Below are 13,777 nucleotides of genomic sequence, written 5' to 3'. Positions count from 1 at the left end.
ATTGTAGGACTGTTGAATAGACTGTGTTAGTTTTAGCGAAGTGTAAACTGGTAACCAAATGTATATGCAAGGTGCAAAGAGACAGTATCCTAACCAGTCGATGATCATTGCAGAAGACATGTAAATAAAGAAACAGCATTGTTCTTATACTGCAGTGTAGAGCTAGTTAGTCCTAGTATTGATAAGGAAACATACAATATCTGTCAATATCTGCTTTTAGGATAATAACTAACCGAGTTTGGCAAATGTAGCGTTATCTCAGCTAACAAGTTTGGCTGAGGTTGCATGAGTGTGAACTCCAAATCCAACAGAGAAAGACTCAAAACGCTTTAAATGACAAACATCGCTCTAATAGAGCCCCATGTACACCGATTCAGCATTACGGTTGCTAAGCTATGATTGGACAATCACTTTTGGGGGGAGGGGTTTAGCGAACAGTCAATTCCACTCTACTACTTAGCTTTGAAAACTGAGCTATTACGCTTACAAAAGGACAGTAAGACCTTTCTATCAGTATCATAAAAACAAAATGGTTTTGGTTTCGACCATAGACTGTATGTATAGATAGACAGCACGTCTCCACTTCTTTTAACTGTACAAAAGTGAAGCTAAAATATCCCGGATATGGGAGCTGCCACCTTGAGATTTTTACGTAATTTTGAGCCAGAATCTGCGCAGTAGTTATCAGAGGACTGGAGCTGCGGTATCGAGATCCCGCCCACACACCCGCCCGAGCCAATCGCGAGTCGAGCACGGCCACAGCTTGTTAGCATGAGCCACCTAGCTGCTGCGTTAGCAACATGGTAACTGTTTGGCTAGAAAGAGACAACAATTAACTATAATATCTCTATAACTACATTTATGGTCAAAACTGACACATGTTCTATTACACAGACTCGTGACAATTATGGAAAGTTAAAGTTACATCTCCTCTCTCGTACAATTCCTGAGCCTCTGGCTGCGTGACTACTTCACTCAGAGCAGCTGTCAATCATGAAATGTAATTTGACTTTTTAGTTTGGCCCATGTCCCATCTACTAACATGGAGGGGGTGGGATTTATGACCTATACTGCTGCCAGCCACCAGGGGGCAATCGAGGTGTTTTGGCTTCACTTTTGGGGAGCTGTTATGTCGTCCATCTCTATATACAGTCAATGGTTTCTACAGGAGAATAAGCGGATCCACAGAAACTCCTGGTTATAGGTACCAATTTTACGTGTGAGGTTGGTAGGAAATACAAACAGAAGTTTTACTTTCTTCTCACTGGTTCAAATGTGAATTGTTTGCTGTGTAGAATCCAATAATTCTCAAGTTTGCTATCCGGTCTGCTCAGACCATTCACCGTACATCACACTATTTCACGCTGCTGAACCATAAAACACGATCCTGTTTTGCAGAGCACCATGAACGAGAATTGGCTGATACAAGCGAGAACTTGTGGAAAGAGAGACAAATTGGTAATCATAGAAAAATGTTGCACAGTATCGTGGCATGAGATTCTCCTCTCTCATCACAGTTGCATCGGTCATAAATGAGCAGAGCTGATACATCACTCATAATTACTTTGGGGTGAGCAGACAAACTGCCTTGTTGAAAAAGCTGCTGCATAAAAGCATGACAGGAGATTGTTTAATGCTTTACTTTTTGTATCCTGAAATATGAAACGTAGACGTAGTGAGTAGGGCAATATGCCAACAGTCCGGCCATTTCATGCAGCATTTCCTATCAAAGTTTTCTGTCTTACTGGTGTGTTGGTAAAGATGAAAGCGTCTGCAGGTGCAGTGCCTCCTGTTCTCGTGATTTCAGCACACACTGAGGTTCAAAATTTGAATGAAGCAAACTGGCCTGAGTCACTCTGTTGCTCTGCATCCCTGCAGACATGAGTCATCAAGGCTACCAGACAGGAGTACATGCCTGCATGCCTGCTCAATTGTCTGTTGTCCATTGCTCACTGAAAAGATCAAGGACACTAAAGGCAACTAAGCAATGTTCTCTCAGCACTTTGATTCCCTAAAGATGCAACACAAATATCAAGGTTCAAGTAAAAGATAAGACAACAACAACAAAGAGATGCTCTCTTCACTGTGGAGAAATTATGATTGACCTGCAGGGGTTTAGAATAATTACTCTGTATGAGGGATGTTAATAATTGACTGTTAACCGTCAATACGAATTTTGACCGATTAATGTTATCATTTAAGTAGTTAAAATATATTTTGAAAAATACATTTTATAAAAGCTGAGTAAAGCTGCTCCACCTTAAAGGTCAGCCCACTTTAAGTGAGCCTGGGTGAGCCGAAGTTGGTGCTTACTTCAGGGCTAACCCCCTTCACTTTATTCAGCAGGTAGCAAGCAAGACAATTCGCCGACAAATAAACTGTACACACACACTACACTGCTACGTTCACAGCTATAACATCACTGCTAACTTCATACTCTTCGTCACACACACGGCGGGCCGCTGGTCTTGCAATACAGTGGCGGAAACCCTGACAGAGAAGACCAGGCAGACACACAGCTGACAACCTCGTAGCTAAATGAATTGATGCGGTGGAGCCTTACTGGGAAAGTGGCTGCATTACATTATGGTTGCTAACCCTCCCGGACAGGTGAACTAGAGGCTCAATTGCCTGTTTTAAGCATACACTGCGGCTGGTCATAAATAATGGATTTAACCTGTTTGTGCATCGGGTTATCATTGCAGCTGGGTGGCTTGTTAGATACTCCCAACCAAGGCACTAATATTGTTGGTTAATGATCAGTTAAAAATGGTCAGCTACAAAAAAATCTAAATTAGCATCCCTACTGATATGATAGCAATGGGGAAGATATATCACATATGTTATCCTCAATTTCCTACCTTAGACATTTCCTCTAATTAATTCTTTTTTAAAGGCAGTTTAAACTCATTTGCTGTCCATAGCTTGCAGCTGCAACAATGAGTTCACTTCATCTGAGCAACTGTGACTTTGGAAGCTATGATGACAAGCACTGTGGTCTATTTTTGTCCCTTGGGTGATGATGCCCAATCTCCTTAATTAGAATAAGAAAATGGGAGGGGTTTGTAATGGTTGTCAACCAAAGTTTGTCAAACTCCTCACTGAGGCCACATTAGGAGATCATTTTAACTATTATTTTGGAGACTTTCATGCAGAGGCTGACAGGACTGTATTATTGTAAGTTTTTTGATACAGTTTACTGATACATCAGCATAATTTCAGTTCAGTGAGGCACTGTAGCAAAAACTGTAATCTTTGTAGCATAAGTGGCATAATTTGATTGGACATCTAAAAGAGGTAAAAATGATGAATAACATTGAGTTTATAGATATGACAGTCTAAGACTTTGGATTGAAGTTCAGTCAGGAAGACCCTCCTTACACTCTCATTCATTCACAACCTTTCTGTCTCTCTCTTTACTGGCTCCTACTCTATCAGCTGACTGTGGGTGTTTCACTCTTAGATAACAAAGCAGATTCTGCCACGCTCTCCCTGAGCCAATCATCTTGTTGCAATCAAATTTTAAAACTGTTCTCCTCTCTGCTGATGTCAGTTGTCATTTCAGTGCTAACCTATGCAACCCGCCTCCACCCCATCACCTCAAGTCTTCATCCTATTCAGTGCCCTGTCCTGCTCTACATCCCTTCATTGGATCTTCAGCTACTCCACCACCACCACCAGTGTCTAGACTCCAGGGGGAAATATACCTAATCTCACCACAGCCTCATTACCTCCTTTGATATACTACGTCACGATGGAGTCTAATCGCCAAAGACTTTGCGCTATTCTTCGTATCATGCACCATGTAATAAATTATTGTTCATTCGATATAGGGTCTCTCCTGATTGAAATAATTAAATACACATGACGAGGTCTACAACTAACAATTATTTTCATAATTGATTAATCATTCGATCTTCCCAAATAGTGAAAACGGCCATCACAATTTTACAGAGCCCAAGGTGACAGCTTCAAATAGCTTCTTTTGTCCGGCCAACAGGCCAAAACCCCAAACCCAAAAGACATTTACTATTATGTAAAACATGCAAAAGTAGCAAATCTTAACATTTGAAAAAGGTGGAAACATCAAATGTTTGTATTGTGCATTATTTTGAACAGTGGGCCGACCGTATCCCCCCCACAGAGAAACCCATTATGTCCAATTTAACTGTGCACCTACCAAAAAGGACCATCCAGTCAGCTCTATCATCTAAGCACATTAGTTGGAGAGTTTGCCTCTAATTCTCAGCACCCCAAAGAAAGAAATCACAGTGTGCGTGAGTAATAAAACGACATTTTTGCGCCCCCCCTACCTCGAATGAAAGGGACGCAAGAAAGACCCAATTTGCCTCCGTTCAAAGGAATATTGCGAGCAAGAGCATACAGTGTGACCTCGAGTTTCTGAATTGTTGTGTTCTTTCAGAATCTCAAGGTTTGCCTTGATGAAAAGCACACTAATAAAAAAAGATAGTCACAAGGTTTCATTTTCCTTCACATCAATGCTTGTTTTGCAGTGCTGACTAACCTTCCCATGGCCCATCTCAACATCCAGTTACTGTCCTTTATCTCCATCCACCAGCCAATGGAGCCGCGTTTGAGTGGAATGAATTCTGTAAAACATAAAGCGTGTGTATAAACGTGAGTGTGTTTGTGGAAGGATGATATCTGCTAAAAGTAAACATCAAAGGGGACACTTTATTAAAGATGTATTAATCCATAGGAACTGTAGGATCAAAAACATTTAGTCATATTTCTACACAGACAACGCAAACAAATTAGACAGCTGTAAATAGTTTAAAAAAAAGCTTACAGAGCTTACAGTGGGAGTGCAACATGATCCATGATAGAGCCACATTATGAACAGCCAATATCCATTTTTTGATTAAAAAAAATAGGCCCGTTTCATGGCATTGACATTTGACTTGTCACAGTAGAAAAAGCACAAGTGTAAATAATAAAATTAATGATGTCTGAATTCCATTTAGCTGCTTTGATTTCAGGATCCTGGTATTGTAGATGCTGGCCCACTGTCACTCTCACTGGCAGCCTTGAATAGAACAGAGCCATCATTAATGTTGTTAGTAACATGTGTACTTTTCCTACAATTACAAGTCAAAGTATCTGCTGTGAAAAAGACCCATAGCATTAATTGTCACAAATGACCATGAATTTTTCTCATTCATTCTTCCTTTTCCTCACTATTCCACCTCTCATCTCCACAGAGTTATTGTCATAGAAATAGAATAGGAGTTGAAGAGTTTGCCGTGGTCATATAGGTCAAAAACAATCGTTGTTGGTTGTTATGGTGACAACACACGTCAGTGGGGTCGTAAAGTGTGTCACACAAACCGGTACCTTCCTTTTGTCTGTCTCTTATTGATCGTCATCAAGCGACCCTCAATTCCTCTCTAGCAGCAAGGCAACAGAGATGGTGCACAAAAGATGCCCCTTCATGCTTCATACTACTCCACTGCTCGTTTGGTTGTTACGGCAAAAACCTCACCTCAGTGAGTCCACGACTCGTTTTAAGTGGGTTTAGTTTATATGGAAGTTAGCCCGCGACAACGGTCGCAATGTCAACGGTACACATAAAAAAGGGCCGCTGCTCTGACCATCCCGATAAGTTGATTTGCATGACGATGTCCGTTCTACTCCTATTCCATTTCTATGGTTACTGTACTTCGTGGTAGAACAGGTGTGCTAGTGAAAAAGGTGGGAGAAAATGTGGCAGCGGTAAAAAAGCTTTGGGAAAACACCCATACAGACTGAACATACAAATTACAATCTTCAGTCTACCTGCATTGCTCCCAACTGAAATCTAAGGAGTCACACAACTGAAAGAATCAGAAAGGAAAAAAAAAAACATTTCTGTTGTAGCTACAAAATTATGTTAGTGTTCTTTTTTCGTTTGAAATACTGGATACTTTTACCTGTTCACGCCCATAAAAATCCTTCAAATCCCAAACTTTATGATGTCATAACCTATGACAAGGGATCACAAGAATATATTGCTTCATTTTAACAGGCCAAAAGCCAAAACGGTGGGGAACCACTGGTCTTCCTGACCTGTATGTCTTTGGACAAACATTCAAACTTTATACAGGACCTTTTGGCTTTTAGCTGGTAGTGAAAACCTCTGAGGCATCTTGTCATTAATAGGCCAAATGTCTTTGTATATCTATGTGTAAAAGAGAGATAGGTTTAAAGAGAAAGAGCGAGAGAGAGACATTAAAATAAGAGAGGCTGTGACAGCCACAAAAAGAGACAGACTGCATGTCCATGCTTCACTTTGCCTATAGCACACATTTACAGAATCACTGGGGATATTCAAGCTGCTTAAACATTCACAGCCTTGTCACTGATGTTAAATTGCCTCTTCTTAGCGAGCAAATACTGGGGGAGCATATAGATAATAACAACAAGACAAACAAAAACTATTCATCTGTTAAAAGCTAGCACTTGTAAAGATGAAGTGTCTGTCGAGATAAGAAATGGCTGCCACAGACGTCTCACAAGACGAGCAAACAAATCCTGATTTCACTTTATCAACTGCTTCATGTCACTTTTTGTTATCTGATCGTGATTCACTGTTTACATCGTCTTGTGTTGTGCTCGTCTTGCAACGAACCCGTGAATGAGAACGTGAAGCGTTTGTTGAGTAACATGTAACTTAACCATAATGGTACTATATGGAACAATTTACATGTATTAATCACTTTGTATTGGCAATGTGTGAACGGATCGTAACATGACATAAGACCTTCCCCGACTTTCTCAGTTACCTATAACAGCCTGTGGACTCGGTTTTGCCAGGAAAATCCAAAGGATGTGACGTTTATGCGCGCTCCTGAGGAAATGTTGTTATTTAACATCAGGCAAGTCGCAAAAATTATGAAATTGAATGTACAGTATCAATAAAATGTTCAATGACAAGTATTTAATTTGTTTTCCACCAAAATATCAGATCTTTCAATACAAAATCCAACTACCGCATTATTTACCTTTTTATTGTTATGTTTAGGCACTCACAGCACTTGGTTAAGGTTGGGAATCGCTTTGGTTTAATGCAGAAAAAGTCTGCAGTGCTTTTGCTGCCTAAACCTAACCATCTTTTTCTGAATGCATTGTGTTTCTATATTTTGTCCACAACATTTATATCAATGAGGGCAGGTTAAAAGACAGAAACACCTATCTGTATAATCAGCCCAGTTTTTGAGACAGTTACCAAATGTAATGTACTGGATTGATTATTAGTGTACATAGACACAAATATCCCATTTTTTTTCTTGATGGTCAGCTTCATCTACGGCACTTCCGTAGCCTTCAGCTCCCCTACAGCACCAACAGTGCGTAGCTAACGTGGCAAAATACTGTCTTGAGTGGATACCGTCAGCTAATTCATCCAGACCCCCGGGGCTAGCCAAGAGCAATGCAAGAGCAATGCCATGCCAACTAGATAACTGTAACCTAAGCTAAGCAAAGGTTAGCCAGCTAGCTGTAACTTAGCTATGCCGCATGGATCTGGCATTGGTTGCTTCGTAAGTAGAGATGGTATCATTAGGATTTTATCGAAAGGTCTACTACTAGTCTTATCGATACACAAATCGGTTCTTTTTCATTACCAAATAGTTTATTTTTAATATATTATTTAAAAAAAAAAAGAATTAAGAACAGGATTAGAATTGTTTTAATATTTTAAATATAGTTAACGTGCATTATGTAGCACGGACAGCAAGCGTTTAAAATGGGTAACAGTAGTTCTAATTCAAAACATTGGAGCCATTGCCCGTCACCTCCTCCTGACTGACAGCAGTTGCCGCAAATTTTGGTAATTCGAGGATTACCTTCTAGACATGACCGCCTCTGGTCAGCAGTAGTCAGAATCACTTTCCCGGCTGTGTGTCTCAAATATTCGCTGCCTTGATAACCCAGCTGCACACGGACCACAGAGAGATGTGCCGAGGCGTTTAAGGTCGGGTAGAATCTAACGTTAACGTTATCTGTTGATCCCTTTGTGAGCTTGCTACAGTGGCTGCAGACAGCCGTGTGTGGGTGCCAATTTGTTTCATATGTGAAATGGGCAGTGGACGGGATTACAAACAAAGAAAAACAGAAGTTACGGACCGGAATGGAAATTTCAAAAGGAGAACATACTTGCAATAGCGTTGTTGTCAGAGAAGCCAGTATTTCAATTCAGCATGTTTCCTTAATCTTTGATGCCATATCATGGTGATTTCATGATTTATTACAGTAAATACCTATATTACATTTTGGTCCTTTAAATATTGTTTCTAGAGCAGCAACAGTGATGTTTACAACAGCAAAGTCACTATATAAACTAAATACTATCTCACTGAAAACATATCTAAAATGTCAATAACATAAATAATATTTCTGAGTGAAGTTGATGAAGAGCGAAGAACACAGGCATCAGTTATCAGTCCTCCCTCCTGTCCTCTGTCCTCCTTCCTCTGCTGATATGATTCACTGCCTGCAGGTACTTCTGGCAGACAAAGGACGGGCAGCTTTGTGACAGCCAGTTTACAAGAATTTGCCAAATTTTAAGACATGTGGCAAACTAAGCTGAACGGTTAGACTACATACAGACAGCTTTTGTTGGAGCTTGTTTGTATCGACCCACTATTAGCCGTGCTAGCGCTCTGTGCTTGTGTAAATCGTAGCAGCGGTGGATAAGAGACTGTGAACAGAGCAGTGTAGTGCAGTCTACATGTTTACATCATGTTTATGTTTGTTAAACAGGTGTATTGATAAAGTATTGACTTTTCACTCACAAAGGTTTTATTGCACTTGGAGAAACAAGCGTAGTTGCCATCAACTGGAGTGATCTTCGAGTTTACTTCACCTGGTTTATTTTACTGTCTCCAACGCTGTTCACTGACTTCACTCAATGTGTGTGTGGAGGAACTCAGCCCCAACACAGAGAGCAGAGGAGATGCTGCAGTGTGATAATAAATCACACGAAAACATTAAAAAGTACCGATAAAAGAACAAATAACGTCAGAGCTTATCAATACTACGGTCTTTAATAATTTAGCACCGTTGTCCGTTTTATACCAGATTTCAGTACCCATCCCTATTCACAACCTAAGCTGATAAAGTAATTTCCAAATGAAAAGCTAGTTAGTATCATGAAATATAGGAACATTACAGATAGCTGGTAAATAGCATGCCCTTAGATGCTTATTACAAAATGTCAGAGCAATAACAACATTTCAGTAATTAGAAAAACAGCCTGCAAAAGCACAGAGTGACCAGTTTTCACTAGAGCACACACATTAGCACACCAAATTGATTATGGTCACTCTTTCCACATTACGTGTTATTGACATGAGCTATTAATTAGAATTACTCTTTCAAGTCATTCTTTGATGATACGGATGAAATGAGGTACTGTAATACAAAGTACTTCATTACTACCAAACATTTTTTTTCCCCTCAAGATGAGTAAGGTTCAAAATGAGGGGATTTAATTATTCTAAAAAAGCATCAACCTTCAAAGCACAAGAAAACAGACTGACAGACCATCTGCTGCGCCGATACAAATGAACCTTCATTACAGGGTGTCAGTGTTTTTGGTTTGACTTCAATAAGCTCTTAAGACATTTTCGCAAATAATAAAAAAGTGTCAAATGTTATCTGTCGATTCAACGATCACTTGTCTTCCTTATTTCTCACTGCAAAATATATTGTATTTTTCCAAGGGGAATTAGTTTGCAATGTCTTGCAATTCAAATGCTTTTAAAACGTTGTTAAGTGTCACTCAAACAACTTTTCGGTCACATTTAGGGAGATAACAAAGCTAACTAATTTCAGATTGTACACATCCTGTAGTCCTCATTGAGAAAGAGGGAAATAAGCAACACATTAGAATGAAGGAAAAGAGATGTTCAAATGGGTTGTAAATAAAAGATGGTTAAATCAGTGCACATGTAGAGTGTCTATATTTACTCAGCCCTCCTCATCACAGCTGCACCAGGACTAAAATTTGTGATAGATCTGAGGTGTGAGTTTGTGAGTGTTTATCCTGTTCCTGTTCTGCCAATTCTCTCACAATTGTGTTATTTTGACCCTTAAGAATCAAGTTATGAAAAATAAATACATAAACAAAGTTGGGCTGTCAATCAATTCAAATATTTAATCTTCATTAATCTCATGATTGTCCATATTTAATCGTGATTAATCGCAAATTAATAAATTTTTTTTATCTGTTCAAAATGTACCTTAAAAGGGAGATTTGTCAAGTATTAAATACTCTTATCAACATGGGAGTGGGCAAATATGCTAATATTGCGTTAATGCGTTAAAGAAATGAGTGGTGTTAAAACAAATTTGCATTAATGTGTTATTATCGCGTTAACTTTGACAGCCATAAAAAAAAGACTTCATGTGTTTATAATTATGACATGACGCAAGGAGAGTTTCAAAATAACCATCAGGTCATAACTTGCACCTAAGTTATTCAAGCAAATCTTATGCACATAGGCCTATATTAATGTATCCCACTGCATACAACAAACTGACTGATGTATGTAAACAGCCCTTTTAGACATGGAACTACTAACTTCATCTATCGGCTTCAATCAGACATGACAGCACATTTACTGAAAGAGTCACAATGCTTGTGCCATATTTGCCACCAGTTGTACACCAGAGTGAGAGAACCGCTGAGAGTTAAAAATATTATGATAGCAAAGAAGACTGTTTTCTGTTCTCTCACAGTCTGCCTCACTAATGGATTTTAAAAGCGATTTTGCCGTTGAAGCCTTGATTAATGACCATCGTCGTGACTGCGAGGAGAGACAATCGTCTCTGCTTCTCAAAGTGAATCCACCAATATATTTTGATAATGATAACGAATGCATACAAGTGTAGTGGCCGTTTAACCATGCTCCGAGTTCCTGAGCCACTTAGTCTGCAGAGTATCTCAGTTCTGACTCCAATCAAGTTTGTGAAGACTCAATGTTCTCTCAGCAGGAGGCAAGGGAATCTCGAACGAGGGTTTGTTTGAGCTTCTAATTACAAAGTCATGGCAGGTGATTCTCATCCAAGTTACATCTCGCCCGGCAAGTCTTGATGTTCCAAAAATAGGCTACGCGATATCAAACGTTATTACACACTGTAACTTGCTGTAACTGTAACTTGTTGTGATCCAGACTTACGCAGACTTCACGGCATCTTCCAAACACCACGTTCCCAAACCTTGTTTGGCCATTTAAACCAAAAATTGCGTTACAGCATTTTACCTGTTGTAAATAATAAAATTCCTTTTCCAGCACTTTATAATAAGAAAACAGTAAGAAACGTAATTAGGGCTGTCAAAGTTAACGTGATAATAACGCAAATTTGTTTTAACACCACTTATTTCTTTAACACATTAACGCAACTTGCAAGTTTTAGGTTGTAGCGGGCTCAGTTTTAAAACTAGAGTGAAGATACTGGTATCATATGAAACTAGAAAAACATTAGGGATCCATTGGTACCAAGCACGTCATACTTGCCTGCCGCAAAGGAGGCTAAATAACGCTCTAAACTTACGCTAAATTTTGGTGAGGAAAAACGGTCATGACCATTTTCAAAGGTGTCCCTTGACATGTAAATGGGTTCTATGGGTACCCACGAGTCTCCCCTTTACAGACATGCCCACTTTATGATAATCACATGCAGTTTTGGGGCAAGTCATAGTCAAGTCAGCACACTGACACACTGACAGCTGTTGTTGCCTGTTGGGCTGCAGTTTGCCATGTTATGATTTGAGCATATTTTTATGCTTAATGCAGTACCTGTGAGGGTTTCTGGACAATATTTGTTATTGTTTTGTTAATTGATTTCCAGTAATAAATATACATACATTTGCAAAAAGCACGCATATTTACCTACTCCCATGTTGATAAGAGTATTAAATACTTGACAAATCTCCCTTTGAGGTTCATTTTGAACAGAGAAAAATGTGATTAATTTGCGATTAATCTGGACAATCATGCGATTAAGCCCTAAACATTACCTTACATAGTCGCTAGTCAAACTATACGAAAACTGTGGCACAAACTTAAATATCAGAACTTATGTAATGTGTCAACATAAATCATTTAACCAAATTTAAATATGCTCATGTGGCTCTTACAACAAGCAATAAAAGACAGGACGTTAAGTTAGGACTCTCTCGCTTTATTTCTATTTCTATGAGCTTTTTGCGTTTTGCTGGATTTGAGTCATATAGCACACTGTAAAATACAGCGACATCTCAAGGTGCTTAAATTATTATACCATTGACTCATTCATCCATGGAGCTGCAATGAAAACTGGTCAGATTATTACTGTGGTTATGAGAAGAGTTTTTCTTTTAACCTTTTTTTGCCCCAGTCACACTGCGAGCGGAAAAAACAGCAGGTTAATTAGGAATTTGTTTCTGTGCGCTCAACAACAAAACATGTAATCACATAACACACACACGACAAAAACACACTGTCACAATAACAATACAGTAACCATACAATAAGTACAATAGTGCAACCAGATGGCTCATGCCCTTAAAGTGACAAGTCAAAGTGCATGTGCTTGTTTGTACCACCGGTGAAGCATTTAGGATGCAGATTGCTTCGGGATAAGTGCCATTGTGGAAGCTAGATGATCTCGTCTTGATGCTGCGTAATCTTTTACCCGAAGGTAGAAGACTGAATAATAATGAGTGGGCTGAATAATATGTGACAGACATGTTAGATTGCCATCAAATTAATGTAAAGAGATGCATGTCTGGAAGGGGTGTATAAGCAATACACAAGCTACTTCTAAAGTATGAAACATTTCCAATCTTGCTTCTTGCTGTTTCCTGAAGCAGTACAACAGTATCCTGCTGTCTCTCAAACTATCAGGTGGGCCATTGGCTATCTAAAGCATTACGCTGCTAATTGAAACCTTTCTTAGCGGTTCACACACTTTCAAAGCATTAGAAGGAACCCAGCCATGATTAATATACACCTGTCATAACTAATTACATTAATACTGAAGAATGATTAGGCCTGTCTTGCTGTGTCTTCCACTCCCCCTCTACCACTCTATCACACTCTGCACTCTTGATTAATGGATGTGAGGTGGCACGTGACTCTGTGGGGGTAAACACTAAGAGATCAGATAAACAAGACCTGAGAGCGTCCAGAGAAAGCTCTCAACCTTATTGAAGCACATTTCCAGTTATATTGTTGAACCTTTGCTTAGTTTAAAAGTTTTATTTTTCAGGAGAGACAGATTAGGATATATGACACCAAAAGAGTCTTGTTGGATAATCTTGAGTGGGTCTTATCAGTGATCAACGAGCCATTATGAGAAAGGCTGCACATGAGACCATTTGGGAGATTCTGTGATTGATGTCTAAAAGAAAAAAGCATATAATCAACACGCACAACTCAACGCCAATCTCCAAATAAATTAAATGTGGTGGAAAAAATGATGGGTTCACAATTGAGTAATCAAGGCTCTTGAAAGGCTATAATTTGCTTGATTCTACACTGTAGCAATCATTGTTCTGTTCTTACATGTTTGACTGATTGTGGAGCAGCTTTTTTGTTCTGAATATTATGACAGTCATATCAAATATTCTAGTCTTCTTGATTGTTGGTCATGGTTCCAGCCAGTAAAACACAGCATGGGAGCATACTGTATATAAGTTAAACTAAAATCTTAATATTTGTTGCAGTTCTGTATTTATGAATTCATCAAGTTAGTCCCATGCGGGGCATCATTTCTCTGAGTTGTAATTTTT

General features: G+C 39.2%; 1 protein-coding gene across 1 annotated transcript in view; it reads left to right on the top strand.

Moving 5' to 3' along the window:
• The window catches only part of LOC141772572 (metabotropic glutamate receptor 4-like), a 225,282-nt gene that overhangs the window by 184,608 nt on the left and 26,897 nt on the right, over positions 1-13,777 (top strand). The window lies entirely within an intron of this gene.

This window comes from Sebastes fasciatus, chromosome 8, assembly GCF_043250625.1.
Source record: "Sebastes fasciatus isolate fSebFas1 chromosome 8, fSebFas1.pri, whole genome shotgun sequence".
Lineage (NCBI taxonomy): Eukaryota > Metazoa > Chordata > Actinopteri > Perciformes > Sebastidae > Sebastes > Sebastes fasciatus.
Note: the sequence above shows the minus strand (reverse complement) of the source record. Positions and strands in the feature narration are given on the sequence as shown.